Raw genomic sequence first — 26,964 nt, 5'->3', positions numbered from 1 at the left:
GCAATTCATATTATCTAGAACAACTTGACAGAGTCAGCCTCAGGATATTTCTTTTTTTCCGTACCTACAGAACGTATTTTCGCACTATCTGCAGCTACGCCCTAAAAGATGGCCAGCTTCACGATAAACTACACGATAGACTGTTTCGCATTCGGTTGCGTACCATCACATTCTATTAGTTCCCATCACCCCGTTATACTACTTTGATTCTACATGCATTCCTTAAGAGTAGATGCCTAGCTGAATCTCCCGCACGGTTTCCAACTCTCAAGGTTCAAGAAATGGTTCAAATGGCTCTGAGCACTATGGGACTTAACATCTGAGGTCATCAGTCCCCTAGAACTTAGAACTAATTAAACCTAACTAACTTAACGACATCACAAACATCCAAGGATTCGAACCTGCGACCGAACTCTCAAGGAGTTCTCCTTCGATCGAGATGGAGCAGAACTTTCTGATCACTGCGGCGTGCCAGTTCTCATTCTGTGTTCGTGGTCCAAGTTAAGGGTTTGTTTTGAACATATCTTGAATGTTGGCGATGTCCATTTTGCGAAGTGTAAAACATACATTCCGTATAAAGATGATTTCTGCACCCCCCAGACACATATTTTTTGTCGTCCTCCTGATAGACATGGTGCGTCATTAGCGGATAATATTTTCCCTGTCATAATCGTTAACCCTTCAAATAAGCGTTAGCAAAGATTGAATTTGACGGCCTTCACGTCATCGAAGTTAGGCTCTGTCAGGCTGGGCTAGCCCTTGGATGGTTGACATCCGGTCTGCCGAGCGCTGTTAGCAAGTGGGGTGCCCTCTGCCCTTGTGAAGCAGAACTGAGGAGCTACTTGATTGGGACGTAACGGCTACGGTCTCCTAAACCGAGATACGACCGGGAGAGCGGTGTGCTGACCTCATGCCCCTCCGTATCCTCATCCAGTGACGCCTGTGGGCTGAGGGTGACACGACGGCCGGTCGCTACCGTTGGGCCCTTCAAGGCCTCTTTGGGAGGAAATACAACTTGCGGCCTACATCTACATCTACATCGACATCCATACTCCGCAAGCCACCTGTCGGTGTGTGCCAGAGGGTACCTTCAGTACCTCTATCGGTTCTCCCTTCTATTCCAGTCTCGTATTGTTCGTGGAAAGAAGGATTGTCGGTATGCCTCTGTGTGGGCTCTAATCTCTCTGATTTTATCCTCATGGTCTCTTCGCGAGATATACGTAGGAGGGAGCAATATACTGCTTGACTCTTCGGTGAACGTATCTTCTCGAAACTTTGACAAAAGCCCTTACCGAGCTACTGAGCGTCTCTCCTGCAGAGTCTTCCACTGGAGTTTATCTAATCATCTCCGTAACGCTTTCGCGATTACTAAATGATCCTGTAACGAAGGGCGCTGCTCTCCGTTGGATCTTCTCTATCTCTTCTATCAACCCTATCTGGTACGGATCCCACACTTCTGAGCAGTATTCAAGCAGTGGGCGAACAAGCGTACTGTAACCTACTTCCTTTGTTTTCTGATTGCATTTCCTTAGGATTCTTCCAATGAATCTCAGTCTGGCATCTGCTTTACCGACGATCAACATTATATGATCATTCCATTTTAAATCACTCATAATGCGTACTCCCAGATAATTTATGGTATTAACTGCTTCAAGTTGCTGACCTGATATTTTGTAGCTAAATGATAAAGGATCTATCTTTCTGTGTATTCGCAGCACATTACACTTGTCTACATTGAGATTCAATTGCCATTCCCTGCACCATGCGTCAATTCGCTGCAGATCCTCCTGCATTTCAGTACAATTTTCCATTGTTACAACCTCTCGATACACCACAGCATCATCTGCAGAAAGCCTCAGTGAACTTCCGATATCATCCACCAGGTCATTTATGTATATTGTGAATAGCAACGGTCCTATGACACTCCCCTGCGGCACACCTGAAATCACTCTTACTTCGGAAGACTTCTCTCCATTGAGAATAATATGCTGCGTCCTGTTATCTAGGAACTCCTCAATCCAATCACACAATTGGTCTGATAGTCCATATGCTCTTACTTTGTTCATTAAACGACTGTGGGGAACTGTATCGAACGCCTTGCCGAAGTCAAGAAACACGGCATCTACCTGTGAACCCGTGTCTATGGCCCTCTGAGTCTCGTGGACGAATAGCGCGAGTTGGGTTTCAGATGACCGTCTTTTTCGAAACCCATGCTGATTCCTACGGAGTAGATTTCTAGTCTCCAGAAAAGTCATTATACTCGAACACAATACGTGTTCCAAAATTCTACAACTGATCGACGTTAGAGATATAGGTCTATAGTTCTGCACATCTGTTCGACGTCCCTTCTTGAAAACGGGGATGACCTGTGCCCTTTTCCAATCCTTTGGAACGCTACGCTCTTCTAGGGACCTACGGTACACCGCTGCAAGAAGGGGCGCAAGTTCCTTCGCGTACTCTGCGTAAAATTGAACTGGTATCCCATCAGGTCCAGAGGCCTTTCCTCTTTTGAGCGATTTTAATTGTTTCTCTATCTCTCTGTCGTCTATTTCGATATCTACCATTTTGTCACCTGTGCGACAATCTAGAGAAGGAACTAGCGTTCAAGGAGTTCCTTGTGAGACCGATTCTGCGTCTGCCTCTTCAGCAGAAAGTGAACGTCTCACTATAGTAAGACGCACAAACTCGACTGTCTTACACTGATTCTGAAGACCTCTCTGGCAACGTTAAACAGCTGGTATTAACCATCATTTGTCGAAATCCTTAAACTCCGCATCGGAAAAGCATTTCTCGCTGGTTATGCCATATTCCCGAATAAAATATTTGCATTAGACGATCAGGATTGTCGATAAAGAACATTTATGCAATAGTCAATGCGTTGAAACTGCTCTTCGACGATCCAATCAAAGATCGGGAAAATTACGCCGTCTTTTAAATTTTTAACGGAAATTTACTCCAAATATACACTCCTGGAAAAGGAAAAAAGAACACATTGACACCGGTGTGTCAGACCCACCATACTTGCTCCGGACACTGCGAGAGGGCTGTACAAGCAATGATCACATACACGGCACAGCGGACACACCAGGAAACGCGGTGTTGGCCGTCGAATGGCGCTAGCTGCGCAGCATTTGTGCACCGCCGCCGTCAGTGTCAGCCAGTTTGCCGTGGCATACGGAGCTCCATCGCAGTCTTTAACACTGGTAGCATGCCGCGACAGCGTGGAGGTGAACCGTATGTGCAGTTGACGGACTTTGAGCGAGGGCGTATAGTGGGCATGCGGGAGGCCGGGTGGACGTACCGCCGAATTGCTCAACACGTGGGGCGTGAGGTCTCCACAGTACATCGATGTTGTCGCCAGTGGTCGGCGGAAGGTGCACGTGCCCGTCGACCTGGGACCGGACCGCAGCGACGCACGGATTCACGCCAAGACCGTAGGTTCCTACGCAGTGCCGTAGGGGACCGCACCGCCACTTCCCAGCAAATTAGGGACACTGTTGCTCCTGGGGTATCGGCGAGGATCATTCGCAACCGTCTCCATGAAGCTGGGCTACGGTCCCGCACACCGTTAGGCCGTCTTCCGCTCACGCCCCAACATCGTGCAGCCCGCCTCCAGTGGTGTCGCGACAGGCGTGAATGGAGGGACGAATGGAGACGTGTCGTCTTCAGCGATGAGAGTCGCTTCTGCCTTGGTGCCAATGATGGTCGTATGCGTGTTTGGCGCCGTGCAAGTGAGCGCCACAATCAGGACTGCATACGACCGAGGCACACAGGGCCGACACCCGGCATCATGGTGTGGGGAGCGATCTCCTACACTGGCCGTACACCACTGGTGATCGTCGAGGGGACACTGAATAGTGCACGGTACATCCAAACCGTCATCGAACCCATCGTTCTACCATTCCTAGACCGGCAAGGGAACTTGCTGTTCCAACAGGACAATGCACGTCCGCATCTATCCCGTGCCACCCAACGTGCTCTAGAAGGTGTAAGTCAACTACCCTGGCCAGCAAGATCTCCGGATCTGTCCCCCATTGAGCATGTTTGGGACTGGATGAAGCGTCGTCTCACGCGGTCTGCACGTCCAGCACGAACGCTGGTCCAACTGAGGCGCCAGGTGGAAATGGCATGGCAAGCCGTTCCACAGGACTACATCCAGCATCTCTACGATCGTCTCCATGGGAGAATAGCAGCCTGCATTGCTGCGAAAGGTGGATATATACTGTACTAGTGCCGACATTGTGCATGCTCTGTTGCCTGGGTCTATGTGCCTGTGGTTCTGTCAGTGTGATCATGTGATGTATCCGACCCCAGGAATGTGTCAATAAAGTTTCCCCTTCCTGGGACAATGAATTCACGGTGTTCTTATTTCAATTTCCAGGAGTGTACATTCAGCAATAGAAATTTGTATTTATTTCTTCAAATGTCTTTCAATTTTTGTGATTCTGCTTCTTGTATCTACCAAGATTAAACAGGCTGATTCCCCTCTCGGTTTTATGCAACCTGAAACGCCTTCAAGCACCACATGCAACATCTTCGTAAGCTTTCTCGCTGCGTACACCGCAGTTACTCGTACACAAGAAATGAACATCATCTTGTAACCTCCGCCTCACTTATCGACTTTAATGACAGTGAAAAATTAAACCGCGTGTACCTAATGGAAATTTGGGAAAGCTATCGTCACCGAAGTTAATTTGTCGGTAAAGAGGGAGGAAAGGTTTACATCTAAACGAAAGGAAAAATGCAAATGAAACTGGAGGAAATTTATTTTGAAAAGGGGTAAAGTTAATAAAGTAAGTAAATGTGCGGCCGTTACGTTAAGAACTAAGTGGCGGTAATTAGATATTTGAGATTTGGGGGAAATTACGGTAGCCAGTCCTAAGGACAATTAATATAGTAACTGAAAAAGAAAGGTTATGACACATATAATTAGCACTAGAAGCGTGGCAACTGATGGTTGACACGTGTAGTGTGAAAACTGAAAGTTTGTCAGAAGTAATAAATTTCGCTACTCTCTGACTTAATTTAGCAAAACAATTAATAAAACCGAAAAATCGAAAGTTAATTTAGTGACTGAAATGAATAGTGAGCTTTCTTTCTGAAGCACATCGAAATTCAGTAAAATTCGATTAGTCTTGGACTACCTCAACAATCATTTCAAAAGCTACTTGAATCTACGCAATTTAGAAATAAGAGATTTAACTTTGAACTTGAATTAAATGATTCTGAACAATTAACAATAGTAACATTTAGTACGTACCAAGCCGAGCTGCAGTCACAGGTAACCTAAAATATGGTAACAAAACTCGCACTCTTAATTTGTGCTCGTGTAATCTAAATATTGTAGCCAGCTATGAATACCTTAACTGAACTTTGAAATTAAAGCAGTGAAATCGAATGATGCTGGCGTTTCAATTTCAACGACACACGGGTTCATTCCGGAAAAGGAATGGGCCCTGCTTGATAATGCAATTGGGACAATGAGCAACAAAGGTTAATGCTACATTGCTGTAATTTAGTTATGAAAATGGAACAGTTTGAAAAGCTGAGGTCGGCCATACAGTTCTAAAACTTTACGTGCTTCCACTCTTCCTTGCTGGTTGATTGAAGGTTTGAAGCCGTCGATCGAGGAGGTGGCGACAGTCACTCATTGTCGGCCGTCGCTGTTGCAGAAGCTGGATGTTGGCGCGCCTTCTTCTCGACACGGTCACCAGGCGAAACGGGCTCTTGATGTGCGTCAGCTAACGCTTCCCGTCCGCGACACCGTGTCAGAAACTACTATAGCAAGTCGAGTGAAATTACATGCTGCCCAACCCCGAAAGCGCGCCAACTCGCGGGAGCTTCACACAACACACTTGCTCCGCTGCACAACCCCAGCCAGACTCTCCCTCTGCCCGCGTTCCACGCGACAGAGTTAACACGACCAAAGATCCTAAACACTTTCGTTCTCCACACTACCTATCGATGTATTCTTTCGATAGCATAGTTTTCCCTAGGCCAGACCCAGCATATAAATACAAATAATATTCACAAAACAAACCAACCTAAATGCATAAATATATATATATACAAACAGTAAAACAATTACAATATATAAAGGCACAGAAATGTCATATCTTCAGAAACAAATAAAGGAAAACAATTTATAGTACAATAGATGGAAATAGCAGGATATGCAATTCCGGCGTTACAATCTTTTGGAAGGGAATTGAAGGCACTAAAATTTTGTACTGGGATCCGTTTTTGCTAGAGTGCATAGTTTTCGAATTATTTAAGAAAAACCTATAAAACTGACCTTCAAACGCATTTTTCTTTATTACTCGAAGACCATGACCTCCAGCGAGAGTGTATCCCAGTACAAAATTTAACTACCTGAAATTTCCTACAAATAAGTTCTGTTCATTTTGTCTGGAAGACTAATGTTATGTGCGTAGTGAACGACAGAATATCAAAATCTTGCACGTGGTATCTGGAGGCGTTGTGGACTTCACAAAACCCGGCGATAGTGGCACTTAATCAACCTGTATGATAATTTAACTCTTATTGCTTCGCAGAGGTTGAAAATACCGCTTCAGTTGCAAATTTCTTTATTTTCACACCACCGTTTTCGGACTGCTATAAGCCCATCTTCAGGTGTCGTAGATGTGCTGTGGTCACTGAGCACCGTGTGTACCTGGCGCGGTGTGCTGCCTATGAGCGAAGGACACGTCTTTTCAACCACTGCTAAAATTCTCGTTTGCAGATGTTCTTCCAGGAGGATTGTTTGTCTTATTGCTTGACTTTATTGGTAACATTGTGTGGCATGGATTTGAAGTAAGCTGTAATTGAAAGTAAGACTCTATAATCTCAAACTCGTTAGGCCAAAAATTTGCTATTCTTTTGTTCGTGAAACTACTTGTGATAAGGAGGTACGCTGCTCGAGATTATTATTAGCATCGGATGATTGCAAATACAAGTCAGTTCAGCATGGAATTACAGAAAAATGGTTGTCTGCCTGTCTTGGATATTTTGGTTGGATTGGCCCTCGGGGACATTCACCATGCCGTAAACCTACACATACCGACCTGTATTTACAGTCATCGAGTTATCATATCCGTTGCAAACGATGAGTGTGCTTAAAACACTTGTACACAGAGCTCACACAGGCGTAGACGCAGGTAGTTTGCCTAAAGAGCTCGCCCTTCTAAGGACAGCGTTCAGTAGACTAACCAGGTACTATCAGTTAAAACCAAGAACCTTGAAGTAGATAAAGGGGATGACTCGCCGGCAAACTGTTTATCTTTCCTTAACATTTGCTGGAAATATTTATTTACCATAGCAAGAATTTTCTGCAGATGTCAGGTGCATATGGTTTTCCGACCGCCCTCTAAGGTTACCAACCTGTTGAAATCAGTAAAGTACGATTTATCATTACAGAAGGTGGAATTTATAAAATACTTTGCTAGAGCGATTTGGCTTGTACAGGCCAGAGCACAGGTAATGTGGAATATTTTTCTTTATTGTTATTTCATCCTCCTCGCCCCATATGGGTTAGGGGTAGGCTGTCAGCGGATACAATTTGCCGCTCCACAGCACAAAAGAGGAAAATTAAAAATAAAAACAATATAAAATAAATATTAGACATGGTATCTGGCAAAACTTAACGTTTGTTAAAATAAGAAGACAGATCGTCTGTTCCGTAAGTTGAATTATAAACGGTTGATTTGCTGGTTCATTAAAATATAGATGCAGATGAACGGAAAATGAGTGTCATGCACGAAGATGTAAAAACAGATACATAAAGTAAAACGGAAAGGCCGATGTGTGAGCTATTAAAAGAGACACGTGGATGAGTGAAGAGGTGTGGAAATAGACTGACAGGGAGAAGGGTATCAGGGGAAAGTAGCATTTAGAAGTAATGCTTAGGAGGGGTTTAGTAGTTGGATGTTTGGAGAAGGGATGGAGAAAGAGTGGAGAGGGATGCGGCCCTGTGCCATGACATAAAAAGTGAGTAGAAAGGACTGGAGGGGAGGGGAGTTCCGAGGAGGCTTGGGTTTTAGGGGCCTCCTAGACGTGTTAGGATCGGTGTATTTAAGAGCGGATTTCATGGTCTGGTAAGAGAAGGAGATTCAAATTTCGTTAGGAGAGGATTCGGTTGCCACTATCGCCGGGTTTTATGCAGCCCGCAATGCTTCCAGATACCATGTGGAAGATTTTCATATTTTTTCGTGCTGGGGAAATATGGCGGTAGAGGCTCGGCAGAGTTTCAGGGTCAGTGAGCAGTGGGGCCTACGGGGTGGGCAGTATCGAGTTTGGGGGTAACAGAGGATACTCGGAAGTGCTCAAGAGGAGGAATAGGCTGGGAAACTTTATAAGGTGATAGAGGATGCCCGTGATAGAAGGCGTGTATGGCGTTCAAAGATCTGTAGGGCGTGAAAAAATGAGTGAGGGTGGAAGCCCATGCCACATTGGCATAGCAGAAGATGGGTCGAAAAAGCGTGGAAGGATGCAGTATCCGATTAGTCGTTATAGTAAATTAAGCCTATTGAAGGCTTTGTGTGGAACAGTTAGTAGATGAGGCTTCGATGTTATGGGCGATGAAGTATTGGTCCAAGGTATTTTAGTGTATTAGTTTAAATAAGGGTCTTAAATGCTAAAGTAAATGTCGTGGCAGTGTAATCTGCGGGTGGTTCGGTCTATAATAATTGCCTGCTGTTTGATGGTGTTGATTGTGAGCAGCCAGTGCCTATCCCAGGACGTGAACTGATTGAAATGCAGCTGGAGGTACCGTTAGAATTTCTGATTGGTGGATTTCTGAATGTTGGGGTAGAGGATGAGGAAGCTAAGTCATCGGATTACTGGAGGAGATGAAGAGGAGGAGGGGGCTTGGGCATATCGGTTGTGTAGAGGACATAATGGATAGCTGAGAGGACAGAATCTTGGGAAACAGCTGTCGTGGAATGGAAGATATGGGAGTTGGTGTTGTTGATGGTGACATAAAATTGGCTCTGGAGCCCGGGAAACCATACACGGTCATAAGCTTTCTTAAGATGTAGGGAGACAAAAATGGCGGATGTGAGGTTCTTGAGTTGGTGCCATAAGAGATGAGTAAGGTACAAGAATTGGACATCGGCAGTTAGGAAGAACGCTGCACCAAACGTCAACATTGCGCTCGCCTTTTGTATCTCATCAAGTCTGTAATTGGAGAGCACAACATCTCCACCAGATATACCGAGCGAGGTGGCGCAGTGTCTAGCACACTGGACTCGCATTCGGGAGGACGACGGTTCAATCCCGCGTCCGGCCATCCTGATTTAGGTTTTCCGTGATTTCCCTAAATCGCTTCAGGCAAATGCCGGGATGGTTCCTTAGAAAGGACACGGCCGATTTCCTTACCCATCCTTCTCTAATCCGAGCTTGTGCTCCGTCTCTAATGACCTCGTCGTCGACGGGACGTTAAACAGTACTCTCCTCCGTCCTCCTCCTCCACCAGATATTCAATGGAATACGAAAAAACATTAATCGTGGCCACAGAACTTCCTTATGAGACTCCTTAATTAAGGACTCCTTGAAAACACGCATGGCCGAAAATCTGATGAGTAGTGGCAACGTCCACCATTTGGGAAATTCGTGGAACGCTGTAACTTCGTGGCAACGTCCACCATTTGGGAAATTCGTGGAACGCTGTAACTTCCGCGATTCGCTGAAACGGAGGACGACAGAGAACTCGGACGATCGCGGCGAGTGGCTACGCAGAGGACTGTTGATTTCTAACGTTCCTCCAGCGAGGGATCTGTCGCTAGTGTGGTGCGTCCGTCAACGTGATTTTAACTCATGCGCTGAATACCCACAGCGTGCCATATATTGCTGATTGGCTGGCCGACTTATCGATAGCCGGACCTATTGCGAGAGTGGCGTTCTCCCCACATAATTAGATTAGATTAGATTAGATTAGATTAGATTAATACTAGCTCCGTGGATCATGAATACGATATTTCGTAATGATGTGGAAAGAGTCAAATTTTCCGATACATGACATAATTAAGTTAATTTAACAACATACTTAAGTTAATATAACAACTCTTTCATTTTTTGTGTTTGTTATTTTTATTTTTTATTTTTTATTTATTTTTTAAATTTTTTTAAATTTATATCTAAAAATTCCTCTATGGAGTGGAAGGAGTTGTCATTCAGAAATTCTTTTAATTTCTTCTTAAATACTTGTTGGTTATCTGTCAGACTTTTGATACTATTTGGTAAGTGACCAAAGACTTTAGTGCCAGTATAATTCACCCCTTTCTGTGCCAAAGTTAGATTTAATCTTGAATAGTGAAGATCATCCTTTCTCCTAGTATTGTAGTTATGCACACTGCTATTACTTTTGGATTAGGTTTGGTTGTTAATAACAAATTTCGTGAGAGAGTATATATACTGAGAAGCTACTGTGAATATCCCTAGATCCTTAAATAAATGTCTCCAGGATGATCTTGGGTGGACTCCAGCTATTATTCTGATTACACGCTTTTGTGCAATAAATACTTTATTCCTCAGTGGTGAATTACCCCAAAATATGATGCCATATGAAAGCAACGAGTGAAAATAGGCGTAGTAAGCTAATTTACTAAAATGTTTATCACCAAAATATGCAATGACCCTTATTGCATAAGTAGCTGAACTCAAACGTTTCAGCAGATCATCAATGTGTTTCTTCCAATTTAATCTCTCATCAATGGACACACCTAAAAATTTGGAATATTCTACCTTAGCTATATGCTTCTGAGTAATGTCTATATTTATTAATGGCATCATACCATTCACTGTACGGAACTGTATGTACTGTGTCTTATCAAAATTCAGTGAGAGTCCGTTTACAAGGAACCACTTAGTAATTTTCTTAAAGACAGTATTGACAATTTCATCAGTTAATTCTTGTTTGTCAGGTGTGATTACTATACTTGTATCATCAGCAAAGAGAACTAACTTTGCCTCTTCATGAATATAGAATGACAAGTCATTAATATATACAGTATTAAGAACAGCAAAGGGCACAAGACTGACCCTTGTGGAATCCCATTCTTGATAGTTCGCCAGTTTGAGTAACGTGCTGATCTTTGCATCTTTTGAGATAGACATAACACCTTGGGCCACAAGAAATGAAGGAACAGCACTTGTTTGCCCATCCTGCGACTGCGAGCCTCTGTTCGCTTGCTCGAAAGAGCGACGGTTTCCTCACTCTAAAGTGGTTAACCCTAGGTTATCTGGCTGGTGCTGAGTTGAAATGTCGTCGACTGTACTCGACTACGACTGCCTGCAAGTAAACAGCGATGCAGCGATACAATTAATTAACGCCCATGGTTTAAATTATCATTGTGTATTGCGATATCGATTGCCTCAATGGTAACTTGCATTAAGCTGTAGGGACGCTGTAACTGTATCAGCGAGAACCCGGTTTGGTACTCTGGTAAAATGGAAATAGATAGCTTCCTTTCGAAGGCAAAGTGACTTCGTTATAACTATCTCCTTAGGCGATTGTGTAAGTAAAATAGTTACTTACTGAAATAAAATAATTACATTTTACTAACAGCAAAGACAGGTTTAATATTTTTTCCATACGAATTTGATTTTTATGAAAAAACGCAATTGAAAATTAGGAGGTGGGGATAGTAAGGCTTCAAACAGCCCACTAAGCCCCCCCCCCTTCCATGTACCATCTCAACGTTGTATTTATCTGTAGCTTTTTCCATCTACGGCCTCCTGTAGTATCGTCAAAGCTAATCTCTGAGGTCATAACACGTGTGCTATCAACCTGTTGTCAGTGTCCCTCACAAATTTATTCCGTGGAGGACATCCAAATTTTATTTATTAGTCCATCAACATCCAGCATCCCTCTGTATCACCACGTATCCACGCTTCGATTCTCTTCTCTTCCGTTTTTCCGACAGTCTCTGATTAATCTTCCTGTAAACTTATCTATTTGTTTCTAACCTTCTTGTTTCGTGCGTTACGTGCTGTTCCTTCATTTCATTAAACACCTCTGCCCCAATTGTGATGTTATGTTCTTCATTTATCTCATTTTTACTGAACATTAGTACTTTCATCTTTCTTTGGTATACTCTTAACGGACATCACATAATAGGTAGAGTAGTCATTTCACTGAACAATTGCTATAGCTCTTTGTGATTTCCATGCAGGATACCGGTGTCTTCGGCGAATCTAAACTGTGATATCATTTCACAGTGAATTTTAATTCCAGTTCTGAAAATATCTTTTTCTTCCTCAGTAATAACTCTCACCTAAACTTTAATCAGTACAGGCAAAGTATGAATTCGTAAGCTTTCCTACAAAGACTGTCTATGATGTAGGTGCTTCAGTGGTTTATAATGCCGCTGCTTAACATTCAAAACAATTTTATTCATGTACACGAGAAAGGTTGTACCCCAGACTTTTTAGCCCAAGTGCTTCTCTCTTAGTATTACATTCTTGTTCTCTTGTTACCGCGTGCTATCCATCTCACCGTATAGCATTTATTTATGTCGACGGTTGTTTCAAACATGGAACATTTTACACTGGCGAACAACATTTTTCATTTACTCGTTTTTATACTTTCAGGATTTTTATAAGTAACTCAATAGTTTCGTTGACTTGCAAAATTTCGAGTAATGCTCACTTTTTGAGGCGTCTTTTTACTGCTACTATTCCATAAAATTTACTAGTCCATCTATGGCAGTTCCATTATTTCAAAAGACGATGTAGAATTCCTTTTGGAAACAAAATGCGTCCTTCAACATTTCATTCTGTATCATCTTATTTACATGTTTATTTCGCTGAACTTTTAGGTACTTCACCACAAATAAAATGTTGGTAAGAAAGAGTAAAAGCTTTTTATATTGAGACAATGAATATCACTTAATTATCGACTACGTTCTGCTTTTTAAGATAGGTTCATTCACAAACGAACGCGAGATACCTCCCCTTGCAACAAATCTCGTGTTATTGTATTTCCTGTTAGAGATAGGCAAACTGTTATTGGAAATACAATATCACAGGATAAAGGCCAGCTTTTAGGATGTAATGCCATCTGTTTATATTACAATAACAACTCGTTGAAGGTGCGCTAGTAGATCCTTATCTTACGTTAAGTAAGTGACAAGCGAAAATATACTACAACTAATAAAATATAATGTCTTTCTCTTTTATAAGACTCACTGGAAACCATTTTTAATGAACTAAATTTGCAGTACATATAATTTATTTGCAGTAAAGTGTAGTGATATAGTGTCACTGGTGTGTTCCCAGGAACAGATAATTACTAATGAAAGTAGTACAAATATTATTAACTTGAATCACTATTCATATCTACAAATTTTGTTGCTGATATGATGTCAGTGTATTTTCCACTCAAAATTTGCAGGTGAAAATCATCGTAAATATAGTATGATTGGCCTGCTTTACTTATAACTCTGATGTTTCAACTTCTCAACAGTTAATTAATGATATCACAGCAACAAACTGCTCCATATTTTGTAATGGCTTAGTGTGCTTCGACAATAAAACATGCGTCGAGGTGGCGGGTTGCCTAGAATTAAAGGATGGCCTTCAGCAGGTATTCTCCCGGTATAACGGCGTTTTTTGTTGAATTCATCGGAATGGTGTATCGTTTTCAGCATCCATGGCGCCAATGAAATCAAGATTTATTGCAATCGTTGCCATTGTTTTCTTTTCGAAGTGGTCCCACAAAACGCCCGCTCATAAATCGCCAACCCATTCGCTCTCACTGGCAATCAGGATAAGAACTATAGCCCCGTGTCAGCTCAGATATACATCTTTGTATCGATCCCTAAAGTCATGTAGTAAGCCTATGTACCGTTTGCCGATATTGAGAGTTGGATTAAAGTATGTTTCAGTAGGAGCTCTTGAATAACCCGTAGTACTGAACGGAGATATTTTTCACAGCGTCCTAAACGGAAAATATTCGACGACTAACAAGAGGTAAGCGCGAAAACTTAAAAAGATGAAGAAAATCAATAACTGGAAGATGATTCACAAAATCAAATCAAATACCTATCGTCAATTTTAATGAAGTGTATCAAAATTTTATCGTAGGTTTGTCGTAAGGAGTTTCTGAAACTACGTATCTAGAATGTACAGGAAATTGAAGCTTGTATAATAACGTGATTTTCATATGAAAACTGGAAGTATATCAGTTACTATGCCATATCGGGAAGTAAGAGAAGCGATAGTGCCATAGTAATTACAGCGTAGGTTTCCGATAGAGCGTACGGAAGGATATTTAAAAAACGTCTTCGAGAGTTGAGAACAGTTCGGAGGGGAATGGGTTTCTCACGGCAGAGAAACGATAAATACATGTTACTGGTTGTTGACGACCATAGTATAAAGGTACACAAGAATGAAGCGGAAACAACAGATACGAAGAAAATCGAAAAATGTGATAGAAACGTCTAATCCGCCTCGACGTTTGGATATTTTAAGCTCTGTTCATGCAGCTGACATACGTATATGCCTAATCACGTTGTCTAAAATAATAAGCCGCAGTACGTACAGGATTAAGGGCATATATGCATACCGCCGTACATTGTGTTCTGCTACCTGCTGATATTTACAAGTAACTAGACTACAGGACTCCAGCTGCTAGCAACATAATTTGAGACATTCTCGGCTACAATCCAAATAACAAACTCTAAACAGTCAAGGATTTTTATAACACCTCAGTTATAAAAATCCTTGGCTGTTTAGAGTTTGTTATTTGGATTGTAGCCGAGAATGTCTCAGTGGGGGACACTGCAGGAGCCTCCACGAAGATTGCGTTCACCACTCGAACAACAAGCAATCGGGCGTCCCCTGGAAACGACCTAGTCGGCCAATCCTGCAAACACCGAAGCACCAAAACCAAAGATGACAAAACAACTCTCCGAAGAGACTCAAAAAAGGCCTTTATCAAGACCATCACTAGTGACAACTTCCTGCAATATTGAAGGCTTATCTGTAAATAAAGAAATTTTATTATCTGACATGTGCAAACGAAACAACTGTGATGTTTTAGTGTTACAAGAAACACACAGAGCACCAACTAGCCATAGACCAAAAATACAGGGCATGAAATTAGTTCTCGAGAGACCGCACGAAAGGTACGGAAGTGCTATATTTGTGAAACCGAACTTAGACGTTTGCTCCTGTGCTCTGACCTGCGAAGAAAATATAGAAATTTTAACTATTGAGCTACATTCATGTACTGTAACATCCGTGAACAAACCACCCAGTGCGAGGTTCAAATTTACGGAGCCTGGAAATTTCCATTCAAAAAACATTAAAGTTGTACTAGGAGATTTTAACTGTCACGGTCTCGCATGGGGTTATAAAGAGACAAATGACGATGGCGAAATGCTGGAGACCTGGGCAGACCAGGCTCAACTGAAAGTGATACATGACCCAAAGTTGCCTGCATCATTTAACAGCGGAAGATGGAAACGAGGATATAATCCAGATAACATCTTTGTCTCCGAAAAGGTATCCCTGCAAACTGTAAAGCAAATCGAGGACCCAATTCCAAGATCGCAACACTGAGCAATAACTTGCTGCATTACTGCAGTAATCAAATCAGATGCAATGCCCTTTAAGAGGCGCTTCAATTTCAAAAAAGCTCATTGGGAACTTTTCACAGAGGACCTTGATAAGGAGATCTTGGAAATTAAACCAGAGGTACAATCATATGAAACTTTTGTAGACCTTGTCAAGAAAATCTCTCGACGGCGCATACTTAGAGGGTGCCGCACCCAGTATATCGCTGGACTAAATGGTAGCAGCAAGGATGCTCTGAAAAAGTATGAAGAACTGTACAATAAAGACCCCTTCTCAGAGGAAACGATACAGGCAGGTGAGGTACTGATGTCTGGTATCTCCGAAGCGAGAAAGGAAAAGTGGTGGAACCTCCTACAAGAGACGGACATGAAGCACAGCAGTAGGAAGGCATGGAAACTGGTCAAAAGTCTCAACAACGACCCAACAGAACCACAACCAAATTACAGTGAAGTTACACCTGATCAGATAGCTCACCAACTACTCATGAACGGAAAAACTAAAAGGAAGATCAGGAATGGCAAAATTAAAAGAAAATTGAACGAGGAGATTAGCTTCCCAGCTCGCCCGTTCTTCATTCAGGAGCTACAAGATGCCATCAATGATTAGAAAAACAATAAGGCCGCTGGCCTCGACGATCTGAGATCTGAGCAAGTTAAACATTTTGGACCGGGAGTACAAGCATGGACCCTAGAGCTAATGAATAACTGTATTACAACAACGCAAATTCCTAAACTGTGGAGGAAAGCTTGGGTTATAGCGTTACTAAAACCAGGGAAAGACCCAGCTGAAGCTAAAAACTTCCGGCCTGTGTCACTGCTTTGTCATTTATTTAAAGTGCTGGAGCGAATGGTCCTCAAACGCATAGCCGATTATGTGGACAAAGCCCTCATTAACGAACAAGCTGGATTCCGACCAGGAAAATCATGCTGTGGCCAAATCCTTAATCTCACACAGTACATCGAAGACGGCTATCAGAGAGGAGAAGTAACTGGGGTCGCATTCCTGGATCTCAGTGCTGCATATGACACAGTTAACCATAAGTTGCTTACCCAGAAAGTGTATAATGTCACTAAGGACTACACCCTTTCTATGTTCGTGCAATGTCTGCTACAAAACAGACGCTACTATGTAACCCTGCAATCTAAAAACAGCCGATGGAGGACACAGAAAAATTGACTTGCACAGGGTAGTGTCTTGGCTCCAATATTATTTAACATCTATACCAATGATCTTCCCATCAGCCGCCAGACACGAATGTTCATATATGCTGATGATGCAGCAGTGGCCACACAGAATAAAACCTTTGAACAAGTGGAGGAGAATCTCACAGGAGCCTTAACAGAACTTGCTACCTATTACGACGGCAATAATCTCAAACCAAACCCTAGTAAATCTCAAGTATCCGCCTTCCATCTTAGGAACAAACAAGCCAAACGGAAACTCCGAGTCATGTGGCAAGGGGAAGAGCTGAAACATACAAACAGCCCAAAATACCTGGGAGTAACATTGGACAGAGCACTTACTTTTAAGCAGCACTGTTACAACACTAAAAAAAAGGTCTGTGCCAGGAACAACATACTGCGGAAGCTAACAGGTTCATCGTGGGGAGCTCAACCACATGTTTTGCGCACCACGGGTCTGGTGCTGAGTATCTCAGCAGCGGAATACGCGGCGCCAGTTTGGAGGAACTCTGCTCACACTAAGTAAGTTCACGTCGCCGTAAACGAAACTGTACGTATTGCCACAGGATGCCTCAAACCAACTCCCACAGACATCATGTACCCCATCATAGGCATAGCACCACCCACTATCCGCAGACAAGTAGCCGCCGAGATCGAAAGATCAAAACAAAAGAATGATCCTCGACACCCGATGCATATGCACCGAAAACAACGTGTCCGGCTGAAATCCCGCAGGAGTTTCATGGAAACTACTGAAGAGCTCGCCACCAAGCCCGCCGCAAGGCGGCTATCCCTTTGGGAAGAAATGGGGCCACACTCCACAATGGAACTACTTGAGGAGGGATCTGCAGGATTTCAACTACCTTTTACAACTTGGAGGTCATTAAACCGGCTGCGCACTGGAGTAACTGGGTGCAAATCAAACCTATTTAAATGGGGTTACAGTGATGGCGACAGGTGTGAATGCGGAGCAATACAGGACTTGGACCACCTACTGATCTGCCCAGATATGTCTATAACATGCACTAAAGATGATATTTTGAAAGTCAATGACAAAGCAACATACGTTGCTAATTACTGGGAAGGGAAGATATAATTGGTGCATCCGGACACGGAAGAAGAAGAATAACACCTCAGTTAGTTCTAAATCTATCTATACATCTACTGTATAGACAATGTGATCAAAAGTATCTGAAAAAGAGTTACAAGTTCGTGGCGCCCTGTGGCGGTAATGCTTTTAATTCAATATGGTGTTTCCCTACACTTAGCCTTGATGACTGCTTCCATTCTCGCAGTCACACGTTCAATAAAGTGATGGAAAGTTCCTTGGGGAATGGCAGCCCATTCTTCACTGAGTGCTGCACAGAGGACAGGCATCAATGTCGTTCGGCGAGGCCTGGTACTAAGTCGGCGTTCCAAAACATCCCAAAGCTGTTCTGCAGGTTTCAGGTCAGGGCTCTGTACAAGCCAGTCCGTTACAGAGAAGTTATTGTCGTGAAACCACTCCGCCAAAGGCTGTGCTTTATGAACAGGTGCTCGATAGTGTTGAAACATGCTTTCGCCATTCCCGAATTGCAGTTCAACAGTGGGAAGCAAGACGGTGCCTAAAACATCAATGTAGTGCTGTGCTGTGATAGTCTCACGCAAAACAAGGGTGGCTAGTACCCTCCATTTAAAACACGGCCACAGCATAACACCACCGCCTCCGCGATTCGTTACTCCACACAACGTCTTTGCACTGTTCAATAGTCCAATGTTTACGCTCCTTACACCAAGCAAGGCGTCGTTTCGCATTTACCGGCGTGATGTGTAGCTTATGAACAGCCTACGACCATTAAATCAAAGTTTTCTCAGCTACCGCCAAACTGTCATTGTACTTACTGTGGATCCTGATGCAGTTTGGAATTCCTGTTTGGTGGTCTGTACAGATGTATGCCTATTACACATAACGACACTGTCGGCGGTCTCTGTCACTCAGCAGAAGAGGTCGAACTCTACACTTTTGTGCTCTACTTGTCGCTTCACTTTCCACATCACTACCACATCGGAAGCAGTTTATCTACGTATGTTTGGGAGTGTGTAAATCCCGCGTACAGACGTATGACACAAGTGACACATAATCACCTGACTATGTTCGAAGTCCGTGACTTCTGCAGAGCGCCCGATTCTCTCTCTCACGATGTCTATGGGCTGCTGAGCCCGCTGATATGGAGTACCTGGCAGTAGGTGGCACCACAATTCACCTAATATGCGAAACGTATGTTTTTGGAGTGTCCGCATACTTTTGATCACATACTGTTTTAGCAGTGAACATGATCTGGAACAAAAACATTAAAATCTGTTACACTGACCGGTGACCATCCATACAATCACTCGGAGGCGTAAAGGACATCATGAGTCTAATTCAATATTGACACAAAAATGGGCTTACTATAACAAGTACCATTAAAAAATCGGCACTGTACTCAGGTGCGAGAGAGCCATCATTTGCAGGATTGAAAGCAAGTATGTTATTGCCTCCAATCCCCGCATGTGGTCTGCTGGTGCCAATAATGTTGAAGCCTCTTGAGTCGGCCTGGTGCTTGATGACCAGGTTGCACACGGCGTCAGCTGTCCTTTCCTGCAACACACCGCTATCAGTACTTAATCCGGCTGAAAATCTTTGACTCCGACCAGCTTAAGAAATCGTGGCTTCACGAGCTCCGTCTCAGGTAGCAGGTAGCCAGTGATGTTGCTGCCCGCTAACTGCCTGTACCACGGCCTGCCAAACTCGACAACATACTCCTCAACCAAAGTCCCTAGACCTGGCGAATGACCACGATCGATATCCGCTGTACAAGTAGTTAGTGACGCCAGTGGAGCGGCATGCCCGCCAAAATTAAAGCCACCAGGGCTCAACCTCCCCACCCTTAAACTAATATTTTCCGTCGTTGGCAGAAGGCGGTGAGGACAACTAACAGGCGTAACTTAAGTCGATTCTGAGGAACTTGCTAGGGGCTAAATCCTTGATCAGCAAATTAACTAGCCTCACAACCTTTGCAATGGAACCAGAACCGATAAAGGGGGACGTGAATTAATAAGTCTATCGCAACCCTGGGCTCTAACAAAAATCTTAACCCCTACCTTGCCCTGAAAGGGGTGTCTACGCTGTTTGTCAGTCTCGCCCCGCTGGCGCGCCGCCAACGCCAAGCGATAAGAGTGATTACGTAACAAAACTGTTGCCTCCTTGAGCCCCCGGTTCTAGATGTACCCAGGTCCGGTTAATGGCTGACGCTACAGATCAGTTTGCTTGAAAATAAATTTATTTATGAAAATACAAAGCACAGTTTTTCTCTTATTACGAGTATACAAAGACAATGCAGAAGGAGACATATAAGCAGATTTACCAAAGTCCTTATTACCAAGTTCTGCCATATGGTAGGTACGATACGCAATAATGCCTCTATCAACAAAACTTTCAAGTCCTGGAACAGTAGGTACTCCTGTATCTCCACTTACAATGGCTACAGTGAGCCAACCGTTACCATGTGAAAATGAATCATTAATGTCAATACTGAAATTAAGTCTGCTACCACAGAAAACACAAGGTCCGTCGACAAGTGCAGTAGCAGCAACGCTCTTCACTGGTATGCGGTTCTTCTTGTCGCCAGCTGCTGTTGCGAACTCGATGTTCTCGCTGGTATTATAAATTGTCTGTTTAGAACGGCGACGATTTCTCCCGTAAGGCATCGTGCTGCTGCTGCTGCACAGGCAACTGCATTGAACGCCGCCACGATGCCTTACAGGAGAATTCGTCGCCGTTCTAAACAGACAGTTTATAAAACCATCGAGAACATCGAGTTCGCAACAACAGCTGGCGACAAGAAGAACCGCATACCAGTGAAGAGTGTTGCTGCTAATGCACTTGTCGACGGACCTTGTGTTTTCTGTGGTTACAGACTTAATTTTAGTATTGACATTAATGATTCATTTTCACATGGTAATGTTTGGCTCACTGTAGCCATTGTACATGGAGGTACAGGAGTACCTCCTGTTCCAGGACTTGAAAGTTTTATTGATAGAGACAATATTGCGTATCGTACCTACCATATGGCAGAACTTGGTAATAAGGACTTTGGTAAATCTGCTTATATGTCTCCTTCTGCATTGTCTTTGTATACTCGTAATAAGAGAAAAATATCTGTTAATGAGTCTGTATTTATTTGGGTTAAAGGAGTATGTAAAGTTTGTTGGTGACTGTACTTTGTATTTTCATAAATAAATTTATTTTCAAGCAAACTGATCTGTAGCTTCAGCCATTACAGCTCTTTGTCTGCCGACGATGGGCCAATTAGATATTGTTCCTACCCCATTGCCAATTTCCCTAAAATTATCGGATGACAGAAGGGCCATAAGGTCACTAATATTCCACAAGCTAGATAGTGGAGAACTGAGAGGATACGACAAGATTAGGGCAGAAGGAACAGCTTTATGTTGAGCGGAGTTAAACCCAACATTGAGCCGAGGGAGAGTAGTACACGGTGACGTATCATGGTATACAGGGTGTCCCAGCTATCTTGTCCACCCAAAATATGTCTGGAACAATAACAGCTATTGGAAAACGACTTTCGCCGGTATCAATGTAGGGCAGGGGCCCATGAATGTACATATTTGGAAACATTCTAAAACGAAAGCATATGTGTTTTTTAACACAAACTTATGTTTTTTTAAATGGACCTCCTATATTTTTACTTCAGCACTCCATAGCATGAGAAAGCACATACACAATGGCGATGATTGCATCGCAATATTCCCATTACATCCCGAGATATTGAGACGCGAAGTTGACACTTGAAACACCCGACATGCGCTGCTAGCGCAAGTCCTGAGGCTCAGGCGTGAACCCCATGCTTCCCGTAATCGCGATGTGATTGACATGTGTAATCACACCTCCATACTTATCAAGAGGTCCGAAACGAATAATACGGTCTGCTGCCATCCTGCATTAACGTCGTACATTCCAGCAGGCATTTATCCTATAGGCTAGGGGTGATGCGGTTCTGTAACATATCTGTGTACCGCAACGTTAGTCACAAAGTTAACTTGGCTTATCGTTAATCCGTTACTAAAAAGGTAATGCCGTACAACGTTAAAACTTTAATTTACTCTAGATCTAGCGCAGGTGACAGTTAATCATTCACTCGTAATAGTAAAATTCATGTTGATGGTTTTAGTGAAACGAGCAAGTGGACTAAAAGTTTTACCGTTGTTTAGGTAAAAGTGTTTTGATTTGGGAAGTGCAGGTAGGACATAGAAGATGAATGTAAACATTTTAACCAGTTAGTTTTATTATCACATAATTATCAATGTTATGTTTATCTAATGCGTTAAATGACAAATTGTTGCAAACAAATGTTTCTTAACATTCTAAAATGGCCCTTTGTAGAAACCTCCACTATGATACCAGCACTACATACTAAACATAGCGTTCACATCTCATGCTCAAAGTGATGCCCATTGGCTTGCATACATAGGGTCATTCTGCGGATGAAGCATGCCCTACTTCGTGCTACTGTTTCCTCTTGGATGGCTGTACAAGCATCTATAAAGCGTTGCTTCATGTCCTCTGGTGTTGTTGGTTCATGTTGGTAAACAGCATCCTTTACTGCTCCCCACAGAAAATAATCCAGCGGTGTAAGGTCCGGGATCGGGCAGGCCACCTAACTGGGCCACCTCGTCCAATCCACCTACCAGGGAACTTACGGTTCAGAAGTCGCCGTGCTAGTAAGGCGTTATGTGCAGGGCATCCGTCATGCTGATACCACATGACCATTCTCCGGTTCAGAGGTACGGTGTCCAAGAGAACAGGAAGATTGTGTCGTATAAATCTGGAGTATTGTCTGCCGTTTTGGATGCCATTTATAAAGAAAGGTCCGATAATGGTATCTCCAATAATCCCACACCAAACATTAACTTTCCACGGAAATTGATGCTCTACCTGACGGAGCCATTTTGGATTGTCTGTGGACCAATATGCATATTCCTCATAGTGACAATTCCTTTGTTGGAGAATGATACCTCGTCGGTAAAGAGAACATTTGCAAAAAATTTTGGATTAGTCAGAAGTTTTTGCTGAGCCTACCGACAAAATGTTACCCTATTGCGGAAGTCATTTCCATGAAGATCCTGGTGTAAATGAACATGGTAAGGATGAAATTTATGACGTTTAAGAAAACGCTGTGCACTTGATTTCGACACACCAACTTCACGTTCAATTTGACGTGTGCTGATTTGAGGATTCACAGCTATGGTAGCGAGCACAGCAACTTCAGCACGTTCATCTGTGCGTGTTCTAGTACGATGTCGAGGTCTTGGATTTAAGCTTCCCGTTTCACGTAGACGAGATGTGAGACGACCAAACATCCGGCGCGAAGGCGATGGCTTGTCAGGGAATCGTCTTCTGTACAGTCATTCTGCCTGAACAGCATTTCGTCCACCTACAACAGGGTACAGTACAGGTATGTAGAGTAGGGTAGAAAACAGACATATTAACTTAATAATCATAATGTTCGCTAACAGTACTATCAACAAACGAGCAATCTAATAACGTATTTCCCGTCAACGTACATTCTCCATAGATCAGCAGCATTTCTACCATATCTTCAAGTGTGTACAATATACTGTACAGTATAAGTTTCACAACACAACGTTTATTCACAATGTGTACTACCTCCGTGCCGTCACTAGATTACTCTGATGCACGACTACACTGGCAAGCGGTGTACTGCACGCCAAAGCAACAACACATGGGATGCTCGGAGGGTGGTGGAGTACAGGGGTTTGCATAGAGCCAGGCACTGCGCGACAGGCACAAAGGGTCATATAAAGCATTAGATAAACCTTGTTTTAGGTGTGCAGGATAAATAAGACACACCTGACTGGTGTACAACAATCGGTACTTGTCCACATTGTGTACGTAGATACGTAAAACGTGCAAGAGGGAAACCGTTATGTGCTTATGAGAGTTGATGACAGCAGACCGTATTATTCGTTTCGAACCTCTTGATAAGTATGGAGGTGTGATTACACATGTCAATCACATCGCGATTACGGGAAGCATGGGGTTCACGCCTGAGCCTCAGGACGTGCGCTAGCAGCGCATGTCGGGTGTTTCAAGCGTCAACTTCGCGTCTCAATTTCTCGGAATGTAATGGCAATATTGCGATGCAATCAACGCCATTGTGTATGTGCTTTGTCATGCTATGGATTGGTGAAGAAAAAATATAGGAGGCCCATTTCAAAAAACATAAGTTTGTGTTAGAAAACACATATGCTTTCGTTTTAGAATGTTTCCAAATATGTACATTCATGGGCCCCAGCCCTACATTGATACTGGTGAAAGTCGTTTTCCAATAACTGTTATTGTTCCAGAGATATTTTGCATGGACAAGATAGCTGGGACAACCTGTATATTCAAGTTCTACTTAAGATTACGGTGCACTCTTTTGGCAATAGACGCCTGAGGATAATATGGCATGGCAGTTATATGCTTAATAGTATTACGAAACCAGAAGTGTTTAAATTACTTAGAATGAGTAGCGTTATCGCTCGCCAGAGTCTTAGGAGGGCCAAACCAGGAGACAGAGGAGTCGCACTCAGTATCAAATCGCTGCATATCGCTATACAATAAGGCCAGATGAGGTGAGCCCGTATCTTCGCCAAGGTCTTGTGTGGACCTAAATTCCAGACCATCAACGAACTATGGAAGTATAGAAAAATGGACGGGACTAACTCGAGAGGCAAGCAAATCCTGAATTTCCCTGGTTCGTTCACTTGTTTACACAGTATACCATTTTTTAGGGAATACCTCGGCATCTCTTTTCCGGACAAAAATTGGTTGGTAGTCGGTCACCATAATGGGCCCTGATATTGCTTAATTTTAAGGTCAGCAAGTAGTTGGGGCACTTTGCTTAGAACGGTACAAGCAAAGTCATAGGAGCCATGGGCTCCGTCAGTGATATCAACCTGCTCAAACATACGACTGAGCGCATCGGCTGCCTGGTTGTTGGAGCCTTTGATGTGATGCTCCTTCAAATAAGACGCCGGAATCCAGACCTCCCACATCGCGATTCTACCGTTTTTCCTGGGACCCAACTTAAACGCCTGATTATGGTTTCTAAATCTAACTTCCTATGTTCCAGATAGAACTGAAATTATGTATCGTGAACAGAATGGCCAGTGCCTGACATGAGTACATGAAATAATTTTATTCTTGGCTCTACAGCCTCTTTGATGCAAAACCAAAAGGGTATCTTTGACCATGATCCTTTGAGGAGAACTGCAGCAATCCCTGCGTTGGACTCATCAGTCTGCACAATAAATCTTGTCGACGTCGTCCAGAGCTAAGACCAGATGTTTCCTGATGGCGGTTTCCTCCCACTCAGCCCACCCCTGTGGCCGAGTGGTCCTAGGTGCTTCAGTCCGGAACCGCACTGCTGCTACGGCCGCAGATTCGAATCCTGTCTCGGGCATGGATGTGTGTGATGTCCTTAGTTTAGTGAGATTTATATAGTTCTAAGTCTAAGAGACTGATGACCTCAGGTGTTAAGTCCCGTAGTGGTTAAGCCCATTTGAACCATTTGAAGCTCCCTCTCTGTGCAAATTATGAAAAGGAGTAGCAAGTTGAGCAAAACTGGGAACGAACCTGCGGAAATAGTTGGCCTTTCTGATAAACCTAACTACCTCCTTCCTAGTTATGTGTTGGGGGAAGCTGTTCAAGTTAGATACTGATGCTACCCCCATGAACGATATGACCCAGAATTGAAACCAGACGCTTGGCGAGAGTAATCTTGGATTGCTTGGCATCGCTAAACTTCGACAACATCCGTCCAAGATGGGAAAGGTGTGCCGGCCGGGGTGGGCGAGCGGTTCTAGGCACTACAGTCTGGAACCGCGCGACCGCTACCGTCGCAGTTTCGAATCCTGCCTCGGGCATGGATGTGTGTGATGTCCTTAGGTTAGTTAGGTTTAAGTAGTTCTAAGTTCCAGGGGACTGATGACCTCAGAAGATAAGTCCCATAGTGCTCAGAGCCATTTTAACCAATCCATTTGGGAAAGGTGTTCCTCAAACGTCTCGCTATAAATGATGACATGATCCATGTAGTTAAATACACAGATTAATTTCAAATCGGCCAAGATATGAGCCAACAAACGAGGGAGAACAGCGGCTCCGACGGCCAACCCATATGGCACTCTATTGAACTTACAAGGATTCCTGTCAGTGCAAAACGCCGTGACATGCTTATGGCGCTTGATGGGAGGGATTTGATAATAGGCTTGACTCAGATCAAGAAACACAGTGAACCACTTAGCCACAGAGAACCAGGTGCAACAGTTGTGGAGATCGGGCAAGGGGACTGATTCTAAAACAACCTTGTTATTCACTGGTCTCGCAACTTACAGGATTAATCACACTCGGATGGTGACAGCAACAGAGGCTATCTTCTCGCCTGGCGAGAATTTAAAGCAGAAGGTACGACTTGTAAAACCAGACACCAACGTGGTTCTTCGAATAAAACTGTAGCCGGGCAACAAATTAACTGCTATGTCCTTTACTACTGGAGGGGTAACCGGCCACGAGAAGTTACCACACACCTCCGCATCCAGAGGCAACTCCTGCCCATTGGCCAAACGGCATCTCTAAGGGCAGGGGCGCACAGGAGACAACTTACAAAAATTGCCGAACTCCAAATACCACTTGAAGTCCAGTAAAGAGATGGAACTACGGGAGTCTAACAACATACAAAAGTTCCTGTCCGGCACGGGCACAAACATAAGGGAGGGACGATCCTGTCGCAACATGGATATCTGCACACCAAAGGGTTGACCTCTGACAAGTACGAAACCTCCCTGCCCCACGGTGTCAGCTGTTAGGCATGGACCTTCACAACAGAACACTCTATTAACAGGCGGTCATGCTTGTCTCAGCGAAAACAACGCCTATGCACTAGTGAATCAACTTTTAGAGAGAGCCTTTATCAGCCCCGGAGACTGAAGGCATCGCTTTCAAACATACATCTACCGTACGCTGCTTATTTTCAAAGGTGCGAGCCTGAAGAGAATGTACTAATTCTTGCTATGTACCCTAGGTGGTGAGGCGGCGACCAGAGACCAAACGTGATTGATGCTCGCGGCACATGACCTCTAAGATGTTAGAAATGCTATCATA

This window comes from Schistocerca cancellata, chromosome 6, assembly GCF_023864275.1.
Source record: "Schistocerca cancellata isolate TAMUIC-IGC-003103 chromosome 6, iqSchCanc2.1, whole genome shotgun sequence".
In the NCBI taxonomy this organism is placed as follows: Eukaryota; Metazoa; Arthropoda; class Insecta; order Orthoptera; family Acrididae; genus Schistocerca; species Schistocerca cancellata.
The sequence above is the reverse complement of the archived record's forward strand: the minus strand, read 5'-3'. Positions refer to the sequence as shown.